This window comes from Rhinolophus hipposideros (assembly GCF_964194185.1).
Source record: "Rhinolophus hipposideros genome assembly, chromosome: X".
NCBI classification, from domain to species: Eukaryota; Metazoa; Chordata; class Mammalia; order Chiroptera; family Rhinolophidae; genus Rhinolophus; species Rhinolophus hipposideros.
This window is the reverse complement of record NC_138046.1, coordinates 73,671,938-73,692,191: the sequence shown is the minus strand read 5'-3', so window position 1 is coordinate 73,692,191 and position 20,254 is coordinate 73,671,938. Positions and strand designations below refer to the sequence as shown.

Genomic DNA, 20,254 nt, shown 5'->3' with positions numbered 1-20,254 from the left:
CTATATTGTTAGTATGGCACCTGTGTCCAATGTAGCCAGATATCCACCAAATGAGCCACCTTCATGCTAATAAAACCTCTTGCTGACTACTCAGGACCCACTGCAAAAGAGGGGTGCATGTGAGATTATAAGAGTCGGCCATGGGAGATAAAATATTGGGGGAGGTCATCGGAAGACGTGACTGACAGTTGACCCCTCCAGCTGGACACTGGTGATTGGAGGATCTTCATTTCGTCTTCTATCTTTGGAATGTGTATTCCTCTTGCCTTCAAGCTCCAAGAACCTGCTCCCAGGGTACAGTTTTGAGATATAAATGTGATATTGAGGCTATCTGGAGTTGGTACATGAATCAACCAGTCAAGGCCTCTATATAAACTTTTAAGATTCTGGCAGGCAGGTGCAGAAATCTAATCATCTTATAGCCACCCAAGATGAGCCTCATAAGTAAATTCCCTTGCTTGTAAAAACCTACAAGCTACCAATCTTAAATGATCTGCCTCTTTTTTTGGACTCTTCCTGCTTTCCATATAGGAGGCTGGATTCAGATTATACCTGAGAAGCTCCCAGCCAAATCTGTGAAGCAACAAACACCTTAAACTTAACAAAATGTTAACATGTGTAAAATAATTGCTATTATAAATCTGTTTTCAGAAGCTGTCACTTTAATCACTCATTTACAGTTAATTATCATCTTTAAAAAAACATTTCTCTCGGCCAAGACATGGAAACAACCAAAATGTCCTTCGATAGATGAATGGATGAAGAAGTTGTGGTATATATACACAATGGCATACTATTCCGCGGTAAGAAAAGATGATATAGGAACATTTGTGACAACATGGATGGATCTTGAGAGTATAATGCTAAGCAAAATAAGTCAGAGAGAAAAAGCAGAGAACCATATGATTTCACTGATATGTGGTATATAAACCAAAAACAACAAAAAAAGAAGACAAACAAATGAGAAACAAAATCTCATAGACACAGACAATAGTTTAGTGGTTACCAGAGGGTAAGGGTGGTGGGGGGTGGGAGATGAGAGTAAGGGGGATCAAATATATGGTGATGGAAGGAGAACTGACTCTGGGTGGTGAACACACAACGGGATTTATAGATGATGTAATACAGAACTGTACACCTGAAATCTATGTAATTTTACTAACAATTGTCACCCCAATAAATTTTTAAAAAGTAAACAAAAAATCATCAAGGATCTAGTAGACTTGAATAACAAAAAAAAAGCAGTTCACTCTATTTGCCTTCTTTTATAATTAACTTACTAAATTTTGCAAATATTGAAAAAAATAAATTTTATCATCTTCTATATATAAAGTTCAAGTAACAGACATAATGTCTATTCTAATACTATGAAAGGATATTCACTGGTTATTTATTGAGCTATTATTACCGAAATGCATTGCACACATCTCTTATTTTCCATTTTAGAGATATAATAAGCCTCTATCACTTCAATGGAAATACAAAGCAGGAAATTTTAACAAAAACCTATCATATGACTTCCTTAGGGCACAAATAAATTGTACACTGACCTCATTTTAAAAAGAAACACTTAAAATTCTATGTAATTGAGCATAGACCCAACATGGTGGAGTAGATAAGCACTGTGCCTGCTTCCTTCTGTAAGCACATTGAAATTACAACTAATTACAGATCAATCAATCTGGAGAATTATCTGAAGTCTGGCTGAACAGAAGTTTTATAACTAAAGATATAAAGAAGAAGCCACATTGAAACTGGTAGGAGGGCCAGAGATGCAAAACGGGCCCCAAACCTCTGTCTGGTGGTTTAGAACCAGGAGGGATATCTTGACCATGAAGTTTCCCAACAGAGGAGCAAGAGACCCCAGCCCCACACTGGCCTCCCAGCCCAGAGCACTGGCACCAGAAAGAGGAGCCCCCACAACATCTGACTGAAAAACAGTGTGGATTCTGACTGTTTGGGTGGCATGAAAGGTGGCAGGAAACCCAAATGTCCTCTTAAATGGCCCGCACAGACTCTCTTACTCGCAGGTATTCACCCTGGGCTCCGGTGAAAGGACCGTAACTCCAGGGGCGTCAGAGGCTTCCAGGGGCAGACTGAGGTATGTGGCTGTCACGCAGGGGACCCTGCTCGCTGCGCCATTTGTCGTGCAGGGTCTCAGCTCCCACTCCCCGCCCAAGAACGCAGGACACGGTAAGGCCAAAAAGGAACACCCACGGAGCCATAAGTAGGGGAGTCAAACCAATATATTCTCGCTGGCGGCTGGGCTGGAGACACAGGAAGCAGGATCTACATAATCTGCCTAACAGCAGTCCGCGCTTGCCAGCCACCATCTTCTCGCTAGCCCCCATTCCTTTTCTCTGCTAGCGTAGCCACAGCCGTTATATTAGTGGCCAATGGCCTACGGGTTACAGCTGACGGCCAACTAGCCACAGCTGCTGGCATCTGATCACAGTTGATGGCCATTTACTACCCGAGCCAGCACCTTTCTATGTGAGGCCGAGAGCCTGGAAACTGTTTTTTGGGGTTTTGTCCACACACTCCACCCCTACAGGGTCTCGCCTCACAATCTACGCAACAAGCGTCTTCTGCGAGGGGTCCTGTGCAAGGAGCCTGGAGGTGAATGCAATATCCTGGACACAGCCAGGCTCTCTGGGCACAGCCAGGGTTTCTCAGGGCACCACCAGTACTTCTGGGCACAGCCAGACTTCCTGGGCTTCTTAAGGTACCACCAGTCTCCCCGGGCACAGCCAGGGTTTCTCAGGGCACCACCCCAGTACTTCTGGGCACAGCCAGACATCCTGGGCTTCTTAGGGTACCACCTGTTTCCCCGGGCACAGTCAGCTTTTCTCAGGGCACCACCACAGTACTTCTGGTCACAGCCAGACTTCCTGGGCTTCTTAGGGTACCACCTGTCTCCCCGGGCACAGCCAGAGTTTCTCAGGGCACTGCCACTCTCTCTGGACACAGCCAGACTTCCTGGACTCAGCCAGGGCCTCAGGGCACTGCCACTCTCTCTGGACACAGCCAGACTTCCTGGACACAGCCAGGGCTCTCAGGGCACTGCCACTCTCTCTGGACACAGCCAGACTTCCTGGACACAGCCAGGGCTCTCAGGGCACTGCCACTCTCTCTCTGGGCCTGTCGGGGTACTGTGCTGGAACAACAGCGGCTCACATCAAGGTGCTTACATATTATCAATGGCGGCCAGTCAAGACACAAAAGCAAACATTCTCGCCAGTCCCACTACATGGTGGTATGTTCCCAAACAGTCAAGCGTCCAATAAATTAGGGATAGAAGGCAATTCCCCATAGTCCATAGTCATTCGCCAGGGCTGTCCTGGGGGTGAGGGATGACCTTGACCTCACCCTCATGTCCCACGGAGGACTCAGCATGCATTTCCTCCTGGGACAAGTCCTGCATCCGGGCTGCTCAGCAAGCAGTTCCCAGCCCACAGGGCAGCAACAACCTTCGCTTTCTCCGCTTTCTCCGGCCTCTGCTGGTTGGGGAACCGTCCACATCTTTCCACCCCTCCACGGGAATCGAGCTCTCTGGCAGCTGCTCCTCCTGGTCTTCCTCAGACTGAGCTTTCATACGCACAAATTGCTCCACTGCCCTTCGGAAAGCTTTGGCCAGCACCGTATCCTGCCGACTACGCCATGTGTCACGCAGGGGACCCTGCTCGCTGCGCCATTTGTCGTGCAGGGTCTCAGCTCCCACTCCCCGCCCAAGAACGCAGGACACGGTAAGGCCAAAAAGGAACACCCACGGAGCCATAAGTAGGGGAGTCAAACCAATATATTCTCGCTGGCGGCTGGGCTGGAGACACAGGAAGCAGGATCTACATAATCTGCCTAACAGCAGTCCGCGCTTGCCAGCCACCATCTTCTCGCTAGCCCCCATTCCTTTTCTCTGCTAGCGTAGCCACAGCCGTTATATTAGTGGCCAATGGCCTACGGGTTACAGCTGACATCCAACTAGCCACAGCTGCTGGCATCTGATCACAGTTGATGGCCATTTACTACCCGAGCCAGCACCTTTCTATGTGAGGCCGAGAGCCTGGAAACTGTTTTTTGGGGTTTTGTCCACACAGTGGCTTTGGGTGAGGGCTGAAGGACAATTGCCATTTGTCGTGCGAGAGACCCTGCTCACTTTGCCATTTGTTGTGCGGGGTGGCCTGTGGGGTCTCAGCTCTTGCTCCCCATATAAGAACCCAGGATGTGCCTAGGCCAAAAAGGAACACCCACGGAGCCACAGGTAGGGGAGTCATACCACTACAGTCTCACTGGAAGCTGGGCGAGACACACGATACGCAGTCTGCCATTCACTTCTCTGCCTGCCAACCAACTCACCAACCAACCAACCAACCAACCAACCAATCAATGCAGCCCAGAAGTTACATCAGTAGCCAATTGGCTAACCAGTTACAGCTGATGGCCAACCAATCACAGTTGATGGTCATTCACTACCAGAGCCATTACCTCCCCACATGAGGCCGAGAGCCTGGAAACTGCTCTCTGGGACTCTGTCCCCACACCATTCTTCCTGTGAAGGAGCCTCCTCCCATGCAGCTGGAAGGCAGGTGCCATCTTTGCTCTGTTGAGACCACCCCCACACAGCTAAATCTGAATCTGATTGGCCTGGTGAGCTCTGCTGCTCCACCATGCTGACTCTCTGTTGGGCCATTCAACTTGCCCAACACCTGAGGTACTTTCTCTGAGAGCAGTCAGCCCTGACATCATTGCATTCTTTCTTAGAAAACTATCAGAGTCCTCAGGCCTTAGGCAGGCGGCAGCTGGCCTCAGTGTGCTCTGAGACTTTTGCTGAGTAGCTCCAGGCTCAGCACTGATACCAAACCAGGGTATAGATTAAACTGTTGGTCACAGCCACAGTTCTTCCCAATCTAGTGACTCCCTGAGATCCTGCCTCACCCAACTTGTGTATCACACTAGCCTTTATCAAGGGTTGAACCTTAAGGGAGCTGGAGGGAGCAGCAGGCCTCATGGTGTCCTGGCTTTTTGTGGAGCTACCTCAGGCCCGGTACTGGTAGTAGCCATCCTCAGTTCACAGTGTGGCCTCTCCCACACACCTCCAGGGTTAGCATAGGCAGTGAACATCCAAGGGTTGCTTTGTATTAGGTTGGTGCAAAAGTTAGTGCAGTTTTTGCAATTATTTTTAACATTTTAAACCGCAATTACTTTTGCACCAACCTAATAGCTCCTACTGGGAAATCCATGGCCAACCACAGGCAGTGGGTGACCTGGGCCTGCACTGGAGCCCCTCTTAAGAAGCCCCAGAACCAACATATTGGAGATTGGCTTCAGACCACAGCACAGCACCACCCAATTAGCCCCATAGTGACACACACAAAGGATGGTCTCAACAGGCACCACAGCCCACTGGAGTGAATCCCACTCAGTGGGATAAGCCCCCACACAGCAGCCCAAAAGCTGTGGACGTGGCCAAACCCCACAGCCAATCAGCCTGAGGGCCAATCCCAACCACTGATATGCCAACAGCAATCAAGGCTCAAATATAACAGAAGAGAACATACAACCTCACAATGGACACTCCTGGAGCACCCAGAGCAGATGACTATGGAGACTGTGCCAGGGCCCTACAAGGCACCGACTATATATGGATATCCAGCCAAGACTGGGAGACATAGAAGATTTACTTAATACATAGAAACAAGCAGAGAGGCAGCCATAATGAGGAAACAAAGAAATATGTCCCAAATGAAAAAACAGGAGAAAATTCCAGAAACAGAACTAAACAAAATGGGGGCAAGCAACCTACCTGATAAAGTTCAAAACAATAGTTATAAGGATGCTCAAGGAACTTAGAGAGAACTTCAACAAAGAGACAGCAAGCATAAAATAGGACATAGAAACCATAAAAAGGAACCCATCAGAAATGAAGAATATCGGGGGGATGGGGGGGCTGGAAGGCTCAGTTGCTTAGAGCGCAAGCTCTCAACGACAAGGTTTCCGGTTCAATTCCCACATGGGATGGTAGGCTGTGCACCCTGCAACTAATATTGAAAATGGCAACTGTACTTGGAGTTGACCTGCGCCCTCTACAAATAGACTGAAGGACAACAACTTAGAGCTGATGAGTCCTGGAGAAACACAGTATTCCCCAATATTCACCCACCCCACAAAAAAAGTTTAAAGAGAAGTGAAGAATACAATAACTGAAATAAAGAATACAGACTATTGACTAGATAAAGCAGATGATCAAATCAGTGATTTGGAAGACAACATAGCAGAAAACACCCAATCAGAACAACAGAAAGAAAAAATGAATCACCTAAAATGAGGATAATTTGGGACCTCTGGGACAACATCAAGCATAACAACATTTGCATCATACAGGTAGCAGAAGGAGAAGAGAGAAAGCATGGGATTGAAAACCTACTTGAAAAAATTATGACTGAAAACTTCCCTAACCTGCCAAAGGAAATAGACATACAAGTCCAGGAAGTGCAAAGTCCCAAACAAGATGAACCCAAACAGGCCCACACCAAGACACATTATAATAAGAACAGCAAAGGTTAAAGACAGAGAGAATCCTAAAAGCAGCAAGAGAAAGTTAACTAGTAACTTATAAGGGAGCTTTCATAAGATTTTTAGCTGATTTCTCAACAGAAACTTCACAGGTGAGAAGGGAATGGCACAAAATATTCAACGTGATGAAAAGCAAAGACCTACAGTCAAGATTACTCTACCTAATGAAGCTATCACTAGAATCAAAGGAAAGATAAAGAGCTTCCCAGGCAAGAAAAAGGTAAAGGAGTTCTTCACCACCACAACAGTATTATAGGAATGTTAGGAGGACTTCTTTAAGATGGAAAAAAAAAGATAAAAATTATGAATAATAAAATGGCAATAGCTAATCTCTATCAACAATTACTTTCAATGTAAATGAATTAAAGGCTCCACTGAAAAGACATAGGAAGACTGAATGGAGAAGAAAACAAAACCCTTACATATGCTGCCTACAAGAGACTAACTTCAGATTGAAAGACACACACACAGACGGAAAGTAAAGGGATGGAAAAACATATTTCATGGAAATTGAAACAAAAAACAAAACAAAACAAAAAAAGCTGGGGAAGCAATACTTATATGAGACAGAATAGACTTTAAAACAAAGGCTATCACAAGAGACAAAAACGGACCCAGTAATCCCACTTCAGGTTATTTTTCTGAAGAAACCCTAATGCTACTTTGAGGGGACGTCTGCATCCGTATGTTCATTGCAGTATTGTTTACAATGGCCAAGATGTGGAGGCATCCTGGGTGTCTGTCAGTGGAAAAATGGATAAAGAGGAGGTGGTACATGTATACAATAGAATATTGCTGAACCGTGGAAGGGAATGTATTCTTCTTATCTGCAGTGGCATGGATGAACCTAGAGGGTACTTTGCGGAGTAGAGTGTAAGACAGAGAAAGAAAGATGCAATGTGATTTCGGTTATATGTGGAATCTAAAAAAACAAAATAAACAAACAAAACAGAAACAAATTCATAGATACAGAAAACATATTGATGGTTGGCAGATGGGAGGAGGTTTTGGGGGTGGTGGGTAAAAAAGAGGAAGGGATTAAGAAGTACAAATTGGTTGTTACATAGTAATCATGAGAATGTAGCGTACAGCATAAGGGATATAGTCAATAATATTGTAATAACTATGTATGGTATCAGATGGGCACTAGATTTGTTGGGGTGATAGATGGGAGGGGGTTGAGGGACAGGGTCAAAAATGTAATGGGATTAAAAACTACAAGTGGGTAGTTACAAAATAGTCATGGGGATGTAAAGCAAAGTTTAAGGAATATAGTCAATGTTATGGTAATAACTATGCATAGTGCCAGATTAGTACTAGACTAGTAAGAGGGATCACTTCTTAAATTATATAAATGTCTAACCACTATGCCGTACACCTGAAATTAATAAAAATAATATTGAATGTCAGCTGTAATTGAAAAATCTAAAAAGGGGGGAAAGATGAAGGGGAATAAGAGGTCCAAATTTCCAGGTACAAAACAAATAAGTCATTTAGGGGAAATATCGTCAATAATATTGTGATAACATGGTACAGTGACAGATGGTTGCTGGACTTATTATGGTGATCACTTCTTTAGGTATATGAATATTGAATAACTATGGTGTACCCCTGAAACTAATATAACATTGTATGTTGGCTGTATTTTAATAAAAATCTTAAAGAATCATAAGTAAATAAATAACAATTAAAAAATTCTATGCAATTAATATTTTACAGCTACATAAAAGCTAAATATATATTCATAGTGACATAGGTACAAATTGCAAGACAATTTTATGTATATATTCTCCATATACGCATATCAAAAGACATACATCTACAAGGACAATGTCTCTATAGCTATATGTTTAATGTCTAAATTCAAAGAGGATTAATGTTTGTTCATGAAAAGCATTATCAAGTAAATATGCTAGACTTACTTGATTGTTTCAAAATTATAAATTATTAGCTTTTAATGACACTTGCTTTTATAACAAAGTGGTAATATGTTAAAATAAAATACCTTTAAACTACAAATACCTTATCATACACTCAGATATCAAGACTTCTGTTTAACAAAATTTAAAAAAAAATCAATTTCCTATCTTGGCCACTGTAAATAAAACTGAAATGAACATTGGAGCATATATCTTTACGAATAAAGTGTCCTTTGATAGATTATTCGATAAAGAAGATGTGGTATATATACAAATGGAATATTATTCTCCCATAAGAAAAGATGAAATAGTGCCATTTGCAATACATGGATGGATCTTGAGATTATTATGCTAAGTGAAATAAATCAAACAGAAAAAGTCGAGAACCATATGATTTCAGTGATATGTGGGATATAAAACTGAAAACAACGAAGGACTAAGACAAACAAAGGAAGAAACAAAAACTCATAGATACAGACAATAGTTTAGTGGTTACCAGAGGGTAAGGGGGCAGGGAGGTGGTAGATTAGGGGAAAGGGGATCAAATATACGGTGATGGAAAGAGAACTGACTCTGTGTGGTGAACACACAATGTGATAGATGATGTATTACAGAATTGTACACCTGAAACCTATGTAACTTTACTAACAATTGTCACGCCAATAAACTTTAATTTAAAAAAATTAATTTCAAGCAGATAATAATGTGAACAACGGAAATATAAATAGGACATCAACTGGATAATTGATTTCCTTAGCTCTTCTTTCATACAATCCCATATGCATACACTCATACAGAATATATGACAACCAATGAGCAGTGATAAATAGTGTCTCCTGATGAGCTAAATAGTATCTTGATCCATACATAATTGTTGACTAAATTGTTTCCTTTTACATCTCTAACCCCAAGCAAATTGTGCAAGTAAATCACTTATACCTTTCACTAGTTTATGAAAATATTTCCATTGCCACAAGCATTGGCCACTAACATCTTGCAATTCACATTCTAGGTTGACACCTTTAAAGTATATGTTGCATTTTAATTTACTATTGAGTGAAGCTCTATAAAATTTCCCGTAGCCACACACTGGAAAAGTGATTGTTAGTAAATTATTTATTATATCAAAATAATTTATATGTGTCTTGGATTTCACTATACTGTGAATTTATCCTTTTTATTTCTCTCTTAACCTTTTTCCATCATGCACATAACACCATCCTACCCTATAGTGTCTCTTCTCTCATGCCACTCCCACAGAGAATTTTGATTGGTAATTAAAATTTGTTTTAAGAAGGTTAAAACCATATTTCTTCACTTAGACTACATATTCTTTTAGTGCTTTGTGAATCAGATTTACATAGCATATGTTAAGATTTAAGGGTAGTTTTACCTAGAAGCAAAGAGGTGGACTATTTATTTTATATCTTCCATTCCTGATTTTACTGCAAAAGTCTGCAAAAACTTTGGGGGGGAAAGTATATACATCCTGTACTTTGGGGTTTAGAGGAAGATTCCTTAAAGCACACTATCTAGTGGTATATATGTAACAATGTATAAATACACACATATATAGTGTTAAAGCAATATACACACGCTTAGTTATTTCATGAAATAATGGAAGCATAAATTGAACCCCACAAATACTTTGAACAGACTAAGAAACTGCTTAATAACTTAAAAGCCTCATGGATCACAACACAAATCTGATAGCAACAGGTAAAAAAGAAGAAAGAAGATTCCTTTATTTCTTCTTTGAAAGAAGAAAACAAAAAGAAAAACAAAATCTTTCCTGTACAGTCAGAAATATATCTTTGGGTCTCTGTTTGAGGAACTCCAACTTAGGGTACTCAATTAATTACATCAAATGTCTTTTAGCCAACAGCAATAAAAAAATTTTTTTAAAAGAGAGAATTTTTGTCTTTATACCTGGTGGAAAGGCTCTGTGTGTGAGTGAATTAATGAATATTGTGGGTTTTTCTTTTCAAGATTATCAATGAAATAAAAACCTCAAATTTAAAAATTGTCATAAAACTTGCAGATCTCTGAAAACATGTCCTTGGACCCCCAGGGGTATGCAGAACTCAGTTTGAGAGACACTGCCCTATGTTGAGATTGTGATGTTAAGATAGAAAACACATTATTGCCAAATCCTAGACATATATATGTTTGAAAAGTGGGATTAACATTGACCCCTAATGTTTTTTTTTATCACTGCATTTCTCCTGCCTAGTCATATTTCTCACGTGTATATGAGACACATAGGGAGAGATCCTTATTCAACTAACATGATTCTGGGTATTTCATCAAAATTATATTCCTTGGTGTTAATCAAACCAGATCTGAACACATGAAATACACTATCCAGGGTTTGATCATGACCATATTCAGTAACTGTTATTTTATTTCTAATATTTATTTCTAATATTTAAACTGAGAACCATTTGCAAAAGGATTCTCAAGGCTACTTAGAAACTACAGATTCACCTATGAATTGTGAGAACATGTATTGCTCCAATATATTTTGCAGTAGTGAGAAATCAGAGAAAAACATTTTCTAGAATAACCCTCTCCTCTCCAAGTCACTGCTCTCAAAAGCTGCCAATATATAGAGGTATTACCACAGATATTTTGACAATTTACTCATTTAAATTTATTTATTAAGCACCATTACATGCATAGCACCATTAATGTACTATGTTCTGAACCTAAGTCTTCAACCATTTTAAAGGGGTCAAAAGAATCAAAAGAACAAAGGTGTTTCTCAATAATGTCTTTATTACTTGTCTTTAAAGTTGAAAGTTAGAAAGTGGGAAATGAGCAGCAGGGATGGTCGTTATTGATACCGCTTCCTGAAGAAAAGCTGAACACAATTTTGAAGGCTTTATGTGCACTTAATATCTTTTATTAATGTTAAGGATTTAATAACTTCTTAAAAATTAATTAACAAATAGAATCAAAGAATTTTTAATCTACAAATACCCTTAGATGTTTTGAAGATTATTCCCTCATTTCACAGTTGAACAAACTGAGGGCCATGGATGTGAAGTAATGTAATTCATAACTTGTTTTATGAAAAATGTCTAATATATGTCATAAGCCCTTTAATGTCAAATTCACTTTGTCCAACATGAAGCAAATTATAGAACACAAACTTACTAAATAAGTGATTTTGATGATACTTAGATATCAACTAAAGGACAATCCTGACTATATTCATTTGCTAGGACTGCTGTAACAAAGTACCCAAAACTGGGTGGCTTAAATAAAGACTCATTATCTCATACCGTGTTTCCCTGAAAATTCCGGACCATCAGCTCTAATGCATCTTTTGGAGTAAAAATTAATATAAGACCAGGTATTGTATTATATTATATTATATTATATTATATTATATTATATTATATTATATTATATATTATGTTATGTTATATAAGACCTGGTCTTACATTATATTGAAATAAGACTGGGCCTCATATTAATTTTATTATAGTATAATATAAATATATTTATTATATTATATTATATTATACCCGGTCTTATATTAAAATGAGACCGGGTCTTATGTTAATTTTTGCTCCAAAAGACGCATTAGAGCTGATGGTCCGGCTAGGTCTTATTTTCGGGGAAACACGGTAGTTCTGAAGGCTAGAAGTCTGAAATCAAGGTCTTGGCAGGGTTGATTCCTTCTGAGACTGTGAGGGAAAGATTTGTTTCAGGCCTTTTCCCTTGTTTTGCAAATGGCTATCTTTATGGTCACATGATATTCTCCCTATATTTGTGTCTGTATCCAAATGTATCCCCTTTTATAAAGACCCCAGCCATATTGGATTAGGAGCCTACTTTACTCCAGTATGACCTCATCTTAATTTAACTAATTACATCTACAGTGACTATTTCAAAATAAGGTTATCTTCTCAGATATTGGGGCTTAGGACTTCAATAAATCAATTTATTTTGGAGGGCGCACAATTCAACTCATAACACTAATTGCTAATTCCAATAACAAGATTATAGGCTGACTTTTCTTATCAGCCAAAAAAGCCATCAATTTCTGTGCTCCCCTCCCCACTCAGGGATATCTATATCCTAATTCCTGGAACCTGTGAATATATTAGTTTCCATGGCAAAGAAAATTAAGGTTTCAGGAGGAATTAAGGTTGCTAATCAGCTGATCTTGAAATAAAGAGATTATCCTAGATTGTTTGAGTGGGCCCAATGTTATCATAAAGATCCTTAAATGTGGAATATGGAGACAGAAGAGTGTCAGAACGATATGGTGTGAGAAAGACTTGATCAGCCATTGCTAGCTTTGAAGATGGAAGGGGGCCACAAGCCAAGGAATGTGGTAGCCTCTAGAAACTGGAAAAAGTAAGGAAACAGATTACTTCTTAGAACCTCCATAAAGGAAAGTTCTGTTGACACCTTGATTTTAACCCAGTGAGATCTATTTCAGACCTCTAACCACCAGAAATGTAAGATAATATGAGTTATATTAAGCCGCCATGTTTGTGGTAATTTGTTTAAGCCACAAATAGAAAACTAACACAGCTCCTCTTGAAGATATATGTGACAGTGACCCAAATATATATATACTCTTTTGTAACAGTCTGTTGACAAGTCATGTAATTTGGATAAATATCATTCCAATGTAAGGCTATTACTATCACCAAAATAAGTGGATTCACTCAGACTTTTAACAATTTTACTTGTCATGTACTTATAGATAATGTTGACTCCAGAATGAAGCAAAGCTGATATATATTACCCAAGTAATACTTTGATTACATATTTATTTATACATGTGAAAATGGAAATCTTCAGGTTCTTTCTATGAAAAAGGAAATTCAAGGTTCTTTCTATGATTACCAGCTCTTAGAATTCTAAGTTGTACATGAAATTATATTTCACTTTATATCAGTTCATCTCAGACTTTAATGTGTATATGAATCCCCTGGGAATCTTATTAAAATGCAGAGTCTGATTCAGTAGATCTTGGGTGGGGCCAGAGATTCTATAGTTTCTAAGAAGTTCCCAGGTGATAATCATGCTGCTGTTCCATGGAACACACTTTGAGTAGCAAGGATTTAATAGATACAGATGCATCAAATACTACCAGAAAAGTAAATTGGTTTCACATCAAAATCAATGCTAAGTTAAAAAAAAAATGTTTCTCTCTACATTAAGTACTACCAGCTGGGAAAATAAAAAAAAAAAAAAACGCAAAGGACCTTTAGCATCTTTTAAGTGAGCTTATAGGTTCTAAATAAAATGTCTGATTGATGAATTTATTAATTTATATACATATTCGAAAATAACTTCATGTTGTCTTAAAATAGCGGGGATGAGTCAAGGCAGAGCATTCTATACCTAATGTAATACTTCCCACTAATGTAAAAAAGTATTTCTTCATCTACATTTTACAATGCCCTGGATCTCTTCAAATTGTTACTCTGCTGAGGAGATTTCAACACAACACATGCTTGGTCTATGAAAGAGCAAAACTCTTTGGAGAATGGGTCTCAGATAATTACTTTCCTAAATGGCATAGCTATTTCATCCACAACACACACAATGGTAGGCCAAACTAAACAAGTAAGAAAGTATAATACGCAAATAAATATATTAAAACAATATATTAGTGTAGTACAAAACTTATCTCACAATTTATTTTTTCACAAAACACAATCAACAAACGCATTCACCATTGCCTGGTACTAAACAGTAGAAAAGACTAATGTATGGGTCTGTCTACATGCCTTCTGCCACTGAAGCCATTATTTTTTTTTCATCTCCACAAAGAGAAAAAGAAAATGTCATAGTCATTAGAGACTCAGCAAGAAAGAAGTTAGGAGGATATTATGCACACACACACACACACACACACACACACTTTTTAAAAACAATAAATAAAGATGGGCCTCACTCTAACTCTCCAACCTATAACCTAGTAGTTAAAAGTACTCTATAAAGACACCTGCTTTAAAGTCCTGCCTCTGTCACTTACCACTCATATGACCTCGGGCAAGCACTATGCACAAATGCTTATCTACGTGAGAAAAGTGTTTGTCTTGGGCATATAAGTCACATGTTTGCATGACTGTTTTAAGAACCTTAAAATAAATTGCTCCCAACTCCATGGAAAGTGAAGCTGAGGAAATGTTTTCCAAAAATTTTCCCACTCTGACAACACATTTAAAGATTCTAAGGATCCACCCAATTGGACATAAGTCTAGTTCTAAAGCAATAAGAGACCAAGAAGGTAGGACAACTGCTGTTGTATATTTCTTTAAGACTTGAAGTATAGCATTTAAATGACAAAATAATGTGATATGTAGATGATGTATTACAGAATTGTACAGCTGAAACCTATGTAACTTTACTAACAATTGTCACCCCAATAAATTTTAGTTAATAAAAAAATTTAAATAAATGACACAATATAATCTCATTTATTCATTTGACATGTACCTAGATCTCTGGTTAATTCAGACAATTTTGCTACTAGTTGGCATAAAGATGACTCCATTTGCTTGTACAGACAGGTTTCAGTTTATTGTCTTAAAATGTTATGCAGCTTGGAAAGGTCTCAGAGTGTCAAAAACAGCTTCTGTATATATTAACCTTTCAAGCTTCCTTCTTATGCAGAATATGTCTCTCTAATATTTGTACTGTTTACTTCCAAATCAGTATGCCTAGATATAGTGTACTCAGTGGAAATATATTAAGACACACCCAATTTCATGTTTAGTTAACTAGCTCCACTATAAAACCAAAATCAACAATTCAAATACTTTTATCCTATTGGGGATTAACACTACACAAAAATATAATTCCCTCTGGAAGTATAATACAATTTTTAAAGCATAATTAAATAAATATTTTAAATATATATTTTATATACAATTTCATGCCATCTTTTTCAACCAAGACTGACAGAGTGTTTTAATAAAATACTTAAAAAGAAATGTAAGTATACACCATTTGGTCAAGCTTAGAAATCACTGATTTTGTAGAAATAGTGTGGTGTTCCTGGAAAACATTATGATATAACATACACACACACACACACACACACACACACACACACACACACACATTGTACTGGGACCCCAGAGATTTAGATCCTCACTAAAGCTCTGCCAAAAAATTAATTGCATAGCACCTCGGTCAAGTAAAGCTTGTGATTAAATTTCAAATAGACCTACCTGTATTTGCATCCTGTGACATTTTGTTGTGGCCCCAGGAAAGTCAACTACTTTGAGCCTCTGTTTTCTCATTTGTAAAATGGGAAAATTAGAAACTATCTCATAGGGATGTTGGTTTAAATGTGATAACATATATAAAGTTGTCAGCACAATTCTTGGCATTAAATGCTTAATTTGTATTAGCATTTATTAATGCTGGCAAGGTACTTCACTTATCTGGCTTCAGTTTTCTCATATGTAAAATGGGGTGACTGGATTGTCATTAGAAAATCCATTCCAGCTCAAACTTACAATTTAAATGAGAAAGTCCAATGCCATCTTCTCATTAAGATAGCAATTGTAAAATAAACCTTAAAAACACAAATGTCACACTCTTATTTTTTTCATGTTTTACTTTAAGCTCTCTAAAATAAGCACTGCATTCCTAAGCATTATATTCTATCTAGAGTGTCCTACCTTTGAATAATTTTGTCTATTCGTCTACATATAAATGTCTAGGTAATTCTTATTAATTACTATGCAAGCTGGCTACAAACTAAAACACTTTAGAGGGATTCACATAATGTAGGTAATAAGAGAAAAAAATCAAAGAGAAAGGATTTTTCAGTTATAGTAAATAACAATCATAGTTCACTTATAATAATATATGACAATGATTTTCAAATTTACACATTCTAATATCCTTTTGGATTACTCTCCATCCATTTTTCTAAACTGCATACCTTGATGTAATATTGGGATGGTGTCTCAAAGTGAGGCAGCCAAGAGAAATCCGTAAAACACCTCTATGTTAAACCATGATCACACTTTCTTCCAAATAAAACAGATCTGTGAAACAATGCAGTTTGAAGCCCAAGGGGAAGGAAAGTGACTACTGACGTGTTATACAATCGCAATTATGGCAACCATGAGAATGATTAGCTATGATTCAAGAGACATACAAATGAAAACCGTCAGTGGTAGTCTATGTAAAGCAGAAATTGCAAGATATATTGCAATAAAAAGAGTGAATAATTAATAGATTTTAAGAGAAGATATGGAGAAAATATGTGAAAAAATTACAGACAGAACAATTTCTTTCATAATGTTCCTTTGGTCTTGTTTATGGGGACAGAACGTATTTGGAAGCCACCCATTATATAGAGATGTCTTTATTTCCTTTTCTCTGACTCATATTCAGGTTTATTCAGTCACTGGAGGGTCCCTTGACCAATGATGAATACATTTTCACATATATATCGTTCTCTCTATAACAATAGTACTTCATTTCCCAAGAAATTGGGAATCAAAGACCATATATGGCTGCAGATATTTCAAATAGTCATCCAAGTGCTGTGGGCAGAGAATAAAGAATTAGATGGCATGGACCTAACTTTTAAGAAAGGGTTTAAAATCCAGTTGAGGAGTCTAATCTAACACATACATACACACCAAAGTACATAAGAGGAATATAAAGCATGCTATAAGAAAGTAACCCATAAAAGAACAAATGTAGGAGTTCTAGAAAAGGTGAAGTTAATAAAGGTTGGGTTAGACTTGGAAGGCACTTATGGAAAGGTGCAACTTGAGTTAAGCTTCCAAAGTGGGTAAAATTTGAATAGACCAAAGAAATAGCATCCTAGGTGAAGGGAATGGTAGTGGTGCAAGGAGCAAAGTTCTGGAGGTAGACTATTCATGGGACATTAAGGAGAGTTTTGTAGTGAAGAATAAAGTAAAATAAGGTACATGTGGTACAATGAAATGAATTGGGCTTGGAACAATTGAAAATAGGGAGCCAAGAATATTTTGCTGAAGAAAAATGACTTGATGAAAGAAGTGTTCATAGGCCATTAGTGTGGCAGGATGAATGAAGGATTTGGGGCACAAGTGAAGGCTTCCTAGAAGGCTTCTGGAGTTACTGGATGGGTGGTGATGAGAGTTTGGATTGTAGGATAAGAGAAGAGGAGGAGAGGGCTTTCAAAGGAAAATTCACCAGGACTTAACCCCTTAACTACCTATGAGAAATGGAGAAAAATCCATATTCTGCTGTGAAATAGGACTTCATGATCAGACAGTAGAGCAGAATTAATAACATTATTGTACAATTTCTCCACCAAGAACAAGCAGCTAGATTGTTTCTCAGGGTTGGTGAGTAATATAGCCCCTCCCAATGGAGGGGTGTTGGGCAGGATTTGCCTTTGGTGGTTCTAATAGAGGCAGAGGAAGAAGAAAGAATTTAGCACGAAACCAGAATCAGAGACAAAGGCTTTATAAGAGACCTTTCCAAAAAGAAAAACAGGGCAAAAAAGGAAAATGTCTTACTCTGAGTCTCCACAATGAACCTCACTCTGCGTCTCTCCCACAATCACTGAGTGATACCCCAAATCAGAGTTCCTTGAAGATTAAAAGTTGGATTCACTTGAATAATTAGTGTTTTTTTTCCCCTCCAAATTGTTTCTTATCTCAGTAATTTCTATTCCACAAATGCCTCTCTGAATTCTTTGCATTATTCCAAACCTGGTATCTGTAGATTAAGAATGTGCCCTCCTAAATTCATCAGGCCCATATTGGGTCTGTTTATGCTCAGTAGGCCAGATTTAAAGTAACTAGCAGATCCCTGTTCAATAACTGGCACTTGAAACATCATAGGGCCAACCCCCAACCCTTTCCACATTCTGCCCAGACAGGGCTCAGCCCCACCCACTCCAGCGAAACGGAAAAAGCGCCTGCGCATACTCCACGCCTATTCCCCTCGCCAAGAACTAGCCCCTCCAAGTTGCTAATGCGCAGGCGCAGCACAGTCAGTGCGTTTGAGTAGGGCTGTGAGAAATCTACTGTCCAGTGAAATCTAGAAGCGGTAGAATTCACCACCCCCCGGACACACACACTCCTTTCTTCGGAGGCAGAGGCACCACTTCCTCCCGCTCCGAACCAGAAGCGCGTCCCAAACGTCGGCCCCCTCTCGGAGCAAGGTCCTTCGCTCTCCGGCAATACCCACTGCGTCTCTATCTTCAGCTCGTTTCTAACCTCACGCTGCCACCAGCCTTCACTGGGAGGGTAGAGGCAGTTGCTCCCCCAAAGCCGCATCAGTTTGTTGGCAGCCTCTTTAGGCCTCTGAACCTACGGGCCCTGCACTGGGGAGAGCATTAGCTAGGTGCCTCGCTTGCCCTCCTTCGCCCTTCACACCCACCCAGTCTGGGTGCTTACCTCGGGCGTGGTGCGGTCACGGGAAGTATCCCAGATTAGGCCACTGTGGGGGCAGGCAGATTCAGCGAGATTTTTCCTGGGTCTCCACTGCCTTCTCAGACAATGAAATCAGCGTGTCCGATCATCAATTCTCATCATGATCGTGACGTCACAAAAGACAGCGGCCAATGGGAGCCCGAGATCAGCTTCGGACAGTCCCTGGCCTCAGCCCAGAACCCAAGAGTAGTTAGGGAGGAGGGGAGATAGCTGCCTGCAGTGGGGCTGCTTCTTCCCGCACATCTGAGCTGAGTCCAAAGCCAGGCCTCTCTTTACCTCTCCCTTCCTGAATAGCTGTGAACGCCCAGCATCCCTGTAACTCTAGTAGTTACTGGTAGTTATATGCCAGCCATTTGAGCAGGTGCTGCCTGGTTTTCTAACTTGAGATTCACTTTCAGCAGAATTGTTGCAAGTTGCCAAAATCAAATGATCACATACGGAAATAGAGTCTTTTGTGGCCAGTTTTCAATTGACAATTATATATTCAGTGTTACTACAGTCAAGAACGTGTTCGTGGAGCGTTTGGAATTTGTCAATGAGAGAGAGAGTACTGTTTTATGTGACCTTTTGACTCTGACTACTGAGGCAAGAAATTAAAGTTATGAGTTCTGTTCACCTAACCTCAATCTCTGTTCTGCCAGAAGTTACTTGAATGATTACCATTACAACATTACATAAAAAATTCAAACCATATGTTACATCAGTTAACACTTGCTTGATACACTCCCAAAATTTGTAGATGCCATGAGAGATGTGGAATTTATTGGTCCTCCGCAATTTAGAATTAACATCATTCAGAAGGTAAGATTAACCTACATTAAATATTCACAACAATAAAATACTTGATCATGTGCTCAGTTATGAACTACAGACAAGAGCTACATCATTTAATGGCTGGAAACATCGGTGAGATGATGATAGTTGGGGAAGCAGTCTATGTTGTAATTGAAAATTGATATGGTCTTGACTGGTATATAAGAGAGGATGAAAAGCCCTGTCTTAAAGGGGAAGGAATAAGCAAAAGTTAAAAAGTATAGCTATGTATGATGTAAGGAGGTCCATGATTAAATCAGCCTGACGAAATAGAGGGCATATGTTCAGGACTAGTGAGAGATAGGATAGGTTGATAATAAAAAAGCCTTTAAAGTATGTTGAGAACTTTGATTTTATTAAAAGCAACTTTGATTTTATTAAAAGGCCGTAGGGCAGAGCTCCTTAACCCTCTTCTGTCGATGAGCAGAGCAGCTTGAATGATTTTTTTAAAACAAAAAGTCACAATATGCCCAACTCCAGACTATGTAGTTGCTTCCGTTCACACATACTATAAAATGCAAA

General features: G+C 39.3%; 1 protein-coding gene across 2 annotated transcripts in view; it reads right to left on the bottom strand.

Moving 5' to 3' along the window:
- HDX (highly divergent homeobox) overlaps positions 1 to 19,027 on the bottom strand; it is a 217,687-nt gene extending 198,660 nt beyond the window's left edge. For both annotated transcript variants that reach the window (XM_081043668.1, XM_081043669.1), the window contains exon 1: positions 18,884 to 19,027. The gene's annotated coding sequence lies outside the window, so the exon portion shown is untranslated. The remainder of the gene's footprint in view (positions 1 to 18,883) is intronic.
- Positions 19,028 to 20,254: the final 1,227 nt, after the last annotated feature.